Below are 9,704 nucleotides of genomic sequence, written 5' to 3' on the forward strand. Positions count from 1 at the left end.
GCAATGTCGATGTTGAACGCAGTAGGTGATTTTGCATGTGCGGCTATGCCGTAGCGACTGTCACTGACAGGATTTAATATTTAATTGACGCGTAATAGCTGTTAGTTGTTACATTTTAAAAAATTGGTTTATAACATGGGTGCAAGTGAGCCGTAAGTGTCTGTGACATGTGCCTGGCGTAAATCAGGTGCATAGGCTCCTGTCCCCGACCTGCACTTAAAATAGTCATCGGCGTCACTTTGTATGTGTGTTGCAATTTGTGATTTTTTTTTAGTGAACCTAATTTGCGATTGTGATCGAATTAGAGTCTAATGTTGTTTTGTGAAGCAGAACCGCTAAAACAATGATCCTGGACATGTTCAGCTGCTTACATATTTCTCCATTCTTGGACCAGCCATAGTGTAAGCTCCGTAGATCTGTCGTTCATGGAAATAGCAGAATGAGTAGGAGAACTTGTGGCACCGCTGTCTTTATGCTGCAGCGCATGTAACACACGGGAGCTGCTCCAATGACATTATCCGAGATGAAACTATGCTGAATGTGACAATGGCTACAGAAGTCTCGTTCCAGGACTTTCATCCGCCAACAGATAATCACTTGACGGGGTAGAAGCAGAGAGATCTGTTCCAGACTCATTTCTTCAAGGTGTCCTGCAGGACGTTTGGACCTCTAAAGTCAAGGACACGATGCATCATTGCTCCCCCCATGGAAAAACTGCAGTCTGAGTCAGTAGAGGTTACGGAACCGTCGCTTGTGGCTTCTAGCAGCATCATTAAGTCGGGATCTGAAAGGATGGCTGAGATCGGAGAGACTAGTAACACTGGTCAGAGCATTTCAGACTGGTTACTGGAAAGACAGAAGTTGAGGACCAAGTTGGACAGTATGGGGGACATAGACAAATGGCTGCGTGGAAAACCGGACCTGACAGACCTAGAAACCCAGGTACAGGATAGGATGGATGAAAGAAGTCTCAAAAGCCGAATGTCCCTAGAAACCACTGAAGAAACCGTGGGTTCACTTCAAACTTATCCTTCAGCACCAGTGCAGCTTAAGGTGGGACATAACCAGAAATGTGAAACATACTTAAATCTCAGCAACTGCCCATTCAAACCTTTATAGTACATGGGTATTTTATACTGACATATGAATCTTCTCCACCATTCAGTGGGAGCTGCCATGTTGGTTTTGCTAAGCGTGTTTTACATACTGAGAGCTAAGACCATTATTGTTACAGAAGGACAATATTCTTATTTATTATTAGGAGGTGTAAACAGGTAGAGGATGGTAAAACATATGTTAATTAATTTATTGACCAAAATCAGTCATTAAAAATGTGGGGCATACTTTCAATATGGTAAAGGGCAGTAAGCAACTTCTGAATAGTTTTCTGAACAACAGCGGCAATACACTACAATTCAACCACACACGCGTTAGTGCTATATCCATTTCTGTGCAGTGGAGTTCCACCTACACAGTGCTCGCAGTGCTTGCGATAGGGTATAGTCAACCTCAAGCGCTGCGTTCGCTTCCAATGGTACCCAATGTACCGATGGTTGCATAAACTTCCTGGAGATGACATGCGCTAGTGGGTGTCTTAAGACAGGCTGGTGGGCATCTGCATGACAGTATGACAATACAAGGCTCAGCATTCCCTCCAGAAATTATTTTTGGTACCCCCCTCATACTCACACACACCCCTAGTAGAGGCATCATTTCAGTTTACTGATTAAATCTCTGCTTACATAATTAAGGGTTTTCAGGGAACTTGCGTTGGCTGGACTAAGAATGCATCTGCTCTGGTTTGAAACATCTTTTTACTATTCCCAGTTACTTGTGATATCTAATATACCTCAACTAGATGATCCCTGTTACCAGCTAACTATAGTATTGTGCTTCCAGGCATATAAAACTGAGGCAGGCGGTCGCCGCATGATGAGGAGCTCGCAGTCCCGTGTGATCACACCCACCATCCAGCAGCCTAACCCAGAAGCCCTGGCTATCCTGGAAGGTTACCTGAATCAGCATCGGCTGCACCTGGTGAACCTCTATAACCAGACAGACAAGAGCAAGAGGAAGCAAATCTCCAGCCATGACCTGAAGACTGTGAGAATAGAAGTGAAGATTTAAGAATGGTGGTTGGGTTGTTTGGTCAAAGGATAACTCTCTCTTAAGTTCTTATTTTTTCTTATTTATTACTTGTAGATAAATACATACTATACTTAAAAAATCTTTCTAATATAGCTATCTTATAGAAAAAGTGTATCCAGTGGTGCTGGCCCTCATGTAATAGGCTCCTCAGTTCCTGCATTCAACCTTGGATAGTTGAAATGTTTATTGAACTGACCACTAGGCTAATATTCCCATCAGTGACTTGCAGTTTGATGACCTGGTGATCTCACTCAGCAATAAGCAGCCAAATCAACTACAAGGAGCTGTCAGTGGGACTTTATTCCTGGAGGAAGAAGAACATGGAAGACCATAAGAATGGTGTAACCGTCAGCCCAGGTAGACTAACACGGTCATCTCCTACACACCCTCACCTCGGGGATCCTTCCTTTGCAGAATAGTAGCCCATGGTCTTTTTACTGACCAAATATTAGTTTTCTGTTTAATGAATGAGAGAGAAAGCTGAGAGCATGATAAGTGTGGTAGCTACGTCATACATCTATACATCACGGCTGTTAGTTTTTAGGTGGTGTTAATGGGAAATTTTCAATGAAATGATTGGATAGGGATAAGATGGCAGAAGACATGGGGTGACCATACTTACACTGTCCATGGCGTGTACCATTATGCCTGGTGGTAACATCATCCTTTGTGGATATAGAGAACAGATTGCTCCTTCACTACAGAAAAGCATAAGTACTGTTTTTGTTTGGGTGTAACGTGAGCTGCGACGCTGCGTGTTATGTGTCTCCGTTGGCCATGATCATGTTAAACATGTTTCCTCTGTTCTTCTAGCCGCAGTGAGGTATTTCCAGCCTCCCAGCAACTACAACACTGAGGGAGGTGATTCTCAGCCCGTGGTGACCCTCTCTGGGATGCTGGATGGCCTAGGAAGCGTAAGAACAGAATCTTGGCCAGTCCACAGTGTGCAAAGTGGGGGGAGCGGGTCACAGTTTCTGCAGGTGCCCCCGGTCAGTTTGGAGGAAAGAAGACCCCTCAGCTATGAGGACATGGAGGACACTGGGAAGAACTACAGAGAGAGGAAGTGCAGAGTAAAGGTGAGGACACCAAAGATGGAGATGAAGGCATGGCCACCACTCCCATTGTTAATGAACTACAAGTCTCAGCATCCTTTGCCAGAGAGTTATACTTCATACAGGATTAGCAGTCATCACTGTCAGTTGCACTTACCCTCTACTGGGTGCAGGAGATGCATCTGAAATTGGCTTCTACTGTGCATTCACACAACTCATAATAGAACACTACACAGCAAACCCATGACACACCCACAAAATGTGCATCCATATTGTTGCCGTCCATTTAGTATCCGTACTCAAAATGGCATACCACTCTGAATAGTGCATATATTCGCATAGATACATGTGCAACCCGCAACGCATGCACGGTCTGCAAAAAATCACTAGATACGGCCGCCTACGAACCTGTGCATGGTTCAGGATCAGACCCTTAGTGTTAGGCTTAGGGTAACTGGTGACAGCACGGTATAAGCATTTGGTATTCACTCTGTCTTCCATACCCCCACAGAGTAACACTTGGCTTTTGGACTGGTTAGAGCAGTGCCGTTTGGTGCGCACCGGCAATGATGCAGTGGATGCTCATTCCCTGCCTTCTACACTGGGAGGTGAGACAGCAGAGCTGGTAGAACAGTTCCGGAGACAGGGGCTGCAGCAGTATTACAAGATCCTGAGGCTGTGCCAGGCCTATGAGGTTCCTCTCACTGAGAAGCTGCTGGAACGAGGTGAGGAACCAATTTTATTATCTGTGCTCTAGAGACGTTCATCTTGAATTGGGGATATTCCTGGTCCGATATTCCAGGGTCCGATTCATCTTTAGACAGGGAAGGGTGAGAGGTGGCTAAATAGGGGATGGGAAGCAGCATCTGATTGTAGCTGAGGGGAGGATGAAATGTATATAGTAGGGACACTATATTCTGTAACATAACTGGGAAAGCTATATTATGTACTACGTAAATAGGGGAATCACTTTTTTATTTTAGTCAATCAAATACTAAAATATTATAGTATCCATGCAAACATACCTAGCACTCAATGCACTGAAATAATTAAATTGAGACAAAAATAATAACTTTAACAGTCCATTTAACTATGAATTAAAGACAGACTTTTCATATTTGCAAATTAATTTGAAAGTGCGCTAGTATACATGGTCATCTGTATGATATAGCAGTGATTCCCAACCTCGGTCCTCAAGGCACACTAACAGTCCTGGTTTTGGTGATATCCATGCTAAAGCACAGATGGTTTAATCAAAATAAGGTACTAATTAAGTTGCCTATGCTCAAGTATGGCTATCCTTAAAACCTGGACTGTTAGTGTGCCTTGAGGACCGTGGTTGGGAACCCCTGTGTTATAGGGTAACGTGATAATCCAGTCACCACCCATTACATAACAGCGTGTGCTATCATGAGCAAATAAATTACTTTTACAAACTGCAATAGTTCCCAGCAGCCCTAGAGGCCCCTGTATGCTGTGCAGGCTCTGGGCTGGTTATTTCATTACCCCCTCATTGCAGTCACAGAAACACAAGTACGAACCACTTAGTGGACATAGGAATGTTTCTAGGTCAGATTTTCAGAATTCAGAAGTAGAAACTCTTCTGTATCTACTAATCAGACCTCACTTGTGGTGAGCGTGGAACCATACTAATCAGACCTCACTGGAGGTGAGCGTGGAACCATACTAATATCAGACCTCACTGGAGGTGAGCATGGAATCATACTAATCAGACCTCACTGGAGGTGAGCGTGGAACCATACTAATCAGACCTCACTGGAGATGAGCGGGGAACCATACTAATCAGACCTCACTGGAGGTGAGCGTGGAACCATACTAATCAGACCTCACTGGAGGTGAGTGTGGAACCATACTAATCAGACCTCACTGGAGGTGAGCATGGAATCATACTAATCAGACCTCACTGGAGGTGAGCGTGGAACCATACTAATCAGACCTCACTGGAGGTGAGTGTGGAACCATACTAATCAGACCTCACTGGAAGTGAGCGTGGAGCCATACTAATCAGACCTCACTGGAGATGAGCTGGGAACCATACTAATCAGATCTCACTGGAGGTGAGCGGGGAACCATACTAATCAGACCTCACTGGAGATGAGTGGGGAACCATACTAATCAGACCTCACTGGAGGTGAGCGGGGAACCATACTAATCAGACCTCACTGGAGGTGAGCGTGGAACCATACTAATCAGACCTCACAGGAGGTGAGCGTGGAACCATACTAATCAGACCTGACTGGAGGTGAGCGGGGAACCATACTAATCAGACCTCACTGGAGGTGAGTGTGGAACCATACTAATCAGACCTCACAGGAGGTGAGCGTGGAACCATTCTAATGAAACCTCACTGGAGTGAGTGTGACACCATACTAATTAGATCTCACTGGAGGTGAGCGTGGAATCATACTAATCAGACCTCACAGGAGGTGAGCATGAAACCATACTAATCAGATCTCACTGGAGGTGAGCATGGAACCATTCTAATCAGACCTCGCTGGAGGTGAGTGTGGAACCATACTAATCAGATCTCACTGGTGGTGAGCGTGGAACTATACTAATCAGACCTCACTTTAGGTGACCATGGAACCAAACTAATCCGACCTCACTGGAGGTGAGCGTGGAATCATACTAATCAGACCTCACTGGAGGTGAGCGTGGAACCATACGATTGTGTCTGCATGGTAAGATATAGGTAATACTGTAACACAGCTTGTAAATCTCTCCATATTGTCTGTGCCTCTATATACAGCATTATTATATTCCGGGGACAAACTGATCACCTGCGGACCAGGGCAACAGCTGCCGCTTCGCCAGCCCGGAACAGTAACCATGTCCAAGGATAAATTCTAGAGAAAGAGCGGAATGTCAGGGAGTGATGCCCAGGAGAGCGGGACAGTGCCACTTCGACAGCCAGGAACAGCAATGAGGCCCAAGGATAGGTCCATGAGGAAGAGCAGCATATCAGTGAATGATCCCCAGGGGACAGGGAAGGTGCACATGGAGAGATCTCCTGGGTACAGGTGAGTTGCCGTATTGTGTCAGGTCATGTGATACTCAGGATGCTGGCACTATGCTCTTTGGCAAAGGGGACACATACACATAATGTATAAATGGCGCAAACAATCTATACCTCTTACCACTATGGTATCTTTTAAATAGACATTTGTGGGTGCCATAGTAAGATTTTGTAAGGGCCCCATGGGCAACCCAAGGGTGAAATGCCCCCACAAATATATGTCATGCTAAAATTTGACATGACCAGGTGACCCGCATCCATCTGTATGCCACAAAGCACCTTCACCCCCTGCTATTATATGGAGACAAATACTCTCAGTGAAATTTATTCAGAAACATTCTGTATATGTACGTGCCTTAAACATAGCACAGGAGTATGGCAATGTTTCAAATAAAGTTTCAACAACAGTATGACATTTGGGGAACATGTCCAGCTAACGCAAGAGTCCCACCCTGACTTTCCAGAAATCAAAATCCCACCTAAGAAGTCTACAGTTAGTGGAGATAGCCCTGTTGTCCCATAAAGGATGAACCAATATTTGATCCAAGTCATTAGTGTGGAAGGGGAACCTTAACTGGGGCACGGGTTGAAGCCGTGTTCAAAATCATGGGTTGGAGCCATGCTGGAGCCCGGGTTCATGTCTGATAGGGGTATAACAAACTTTTTATCTCTTCTTCCCCTGGAATAGACAGAAGCTCTTTCACTTCTGAGTCCCGCCAAGTCACCATCGCTGTTCTTCTGCAGCTTGTAGATGATATCATCACTGACCTCTTCCGATCCGCCAATGACCTTAGTAGGGTAACCCAGGAACACCCTTTCTGACCGCAGCATACCTGGCTTAGACCTGGGAAAAGCCCCTGGTCATGACCACGGCAGCGGACCTGGGTCACATAACCCGGGTTGAACTATACACACTGACACACGACCTGTCTTTTTTTCCCGGGTCCTTGCCTCAGTGTGAGAGGGATATTAGTTTTAGCTTTATGTTTAAGAAAGTTATACCACTCTCAGACATACTTTGCTTAAGCTTAAACAGGACTATATGTTGCTGTTAGTTCTGACAAATAAAACATGGGAATTCCCGGTTGAGCAAACCCATAGCCCCAGAGGTAAGTAAAATTGGCAAAACCTGGAGTGGCTGTAATAACTTAGAGGACACAATCATCTTTATCAAATTGACTCAACCCAAATAAGATTGGGGGAGTTTGTTTGTCATTTCTTGAATGGAAGTTTTGTTTCAGGATTTTATGTTACTTGTATTCTTCTTATTCTATAATTCCTCCATTTTGTTTTGTATTTCTTAATGATGGCCCGTATCCTCCGGAAACCTACATCAAATGGGTCAGGACTAAAGTGAGGGGCAAGAAAAGAGTGAGGAAAGAAACTCTGAGATGTTGGACGACGTATGAGCAGTTTCAGGAAATGATTGGGTGAGTTGAGGAGGACAAAGGGGTTGGGAGTCCTGGTACAAAGACAGATCCGTACATGTCATTCAGCATGGCCACTTTTCCAGAATACACCTGCTCTCCATATATAGCAACACTTTTACCAAGGCAAAGGTAGCGCACGATCCCCAAGCACATCCAAAAAGCGAACTAAAAACCCCTCGGGGTCACTTCAGTTGCTGCTGGTAACAGAGGTACCATGGTGGTGTTATACCTCCCAACTCCCCGCAAGTCAGAACAAAACCTGCCGACTCGCAAAATGGAGGGCATACTTGCCTACTTTCAGCTCCCAGGAGCTGTCAGGCTTCCACGGCGGGGAGGGGTACCACATCTGTAAGGGGGCGTGACGTAGATGATACTCCATTGGGGGCGGAGCATGGATGTGTGACCGCAATCGCGTCAATTTGGCCCCGCCCCCTCTTCACAATGCTGAAATTAACGACATCGTGAAGCAGAGGGAGGGCCCACGATGACGCGATTCAGCGCAAATCGCGTCATCGTGGCCCACGGGGGGGGGGGGGGTAGGCAGCCGCCGGGAGGCTTGCTGCCTTTCCGGGGGGTGGGAGCAACCTTCGATTTTCAGGAGGATTTTGGCCAAATCGGGAGGGTAGACAACTCTGACATAGGGACTTTCCCCTCAAATCGTGACAGTACGTGTTAACTTTTCATATAGACCCCACGCATGGGGGCGATGGTGCAGTTCACCCTCCACTATAACATATTAAAAAATATATTTCTTTTTTTTCGGATTGTTCAGTTTTGATTGGATTACAATAAGAAACTGAATACAAACTTGAAAATAATTTATCGACTACAAATCGCATCAAGTGAGCCTATTGGTTACATCACCGGCAGCTTCTAGTTATGTTCTACTAAATACAATCCTTCCCTATTACCCTGTACTATGTATGTGCAGAAAAAAGAGCCCCGCCCATCTCCCACATCACCTCATTACACATTCCATGGCGGTATCTTTACTAAAAATTGTTCTCAAAACAGCTCAATATGTGAAATATATATAATACTATTATCCCCCTTTATTCTTTATTATTCTTAGAAGCCTGAAGCGGCGGTTCCTTCACAGTTTTCTTACATTGGATGACAATGTGATTTGGCCAGGACACCTTGGGGTGAAGCTTCGCATCTATCTTACGAAAGATGCTGAGAGAGGCGCGAACCCGTCACTGACTAGGAACCAAATCAGTCACAGGGGCTAAGGGCCTGATTCAGACCCGGACGCAATTGGCCGTTCGCTCGTCCGCCGTACGAGCGGAAATATTTAAATTCAAGCGCTCGCTCGTAAGTTTGCTCGTTGCTAATTTACCGCCCCATAGTCTCCCAACCCCTCCTCTAGCTAGCGAACGTTCAAAATAGCAACCATCCGTTTCCTCTTTGGTTGCAGGGAACGCTCGCACAATTCAATTCCGGAAGTGACCCTGTCAGTTTTCGATTGCCTGCTATTTCATTCTTCAAACATACTTTAATCGTTTCATGGCAATCAATATATTAATTACCTTAATTGCTATTCACATGTTTTCAATCCTTTTTTTTTTTTCATTGTCAATAAACTTTATTCTTGTCAGTGTGTGTCATTTGTACCGCAGAATACGTACGGTTTCACCAATGGTATTGTTTTTCAAAATTAAATGTTTTTAAGAATGATACTATTGTTTTCCGTTGTTTTTTATAGGCATATTTTAGTACTTTAATTTGTTTATTTAAATTAGCTTACGCATGTCACTGCATCAAGCCTATCATAACTCACATTATATTTGTGAGGCTGTAGGTCACATGACCGTACGAGCGGAAATATTTAAATTCAAGCGCTCGCTCGTAAGTTTGCTCGTTGCTAATTTACCGCCCCATAGTCTCCCAACCCCTCCTCTAGCTAGCGAACGTTCAAAATAGCGACCATCCGTCTCCTCTTTGGTTGCAGGGGACGCTCGCACAATTCAATTCCGGAAGTGGCCCTGTCAGTTTTCGATTGCCTGCTATTTCATTCTTCAAACATACTTTAATCGT

The 9,704-nt window shown here is 44.9% G+C and overlaps 1 pseudogene; it reads left to right on the plus strand.

Moving 5' to 3' along the window:
* The first annotated feature begins 531 nt into the window (after positions 1-531).
* LOC148523784 (EF-hand calcium-binding domain-containing protein 12-like) lies at positions 532-8,899 on the plus strand (annotated as a pseudogene).
* Positions 8,900-9,704: the final 805 nt, after the last annotated feature.

Source organism: Taudactylus pleione, unplaced genomic scaffold (genome assembly GCF_031769625.1).
Source record: "Taudactylus pleione unplaced genomic scaffold, aTauple2 ptg000128l, whole genome shotgun sequence".
NCBI lineage: Eukaryota > Metazoa > Chordata > Amphibia > Anura > Myobatrachidae > Taudactylus > Taudactylus pleione.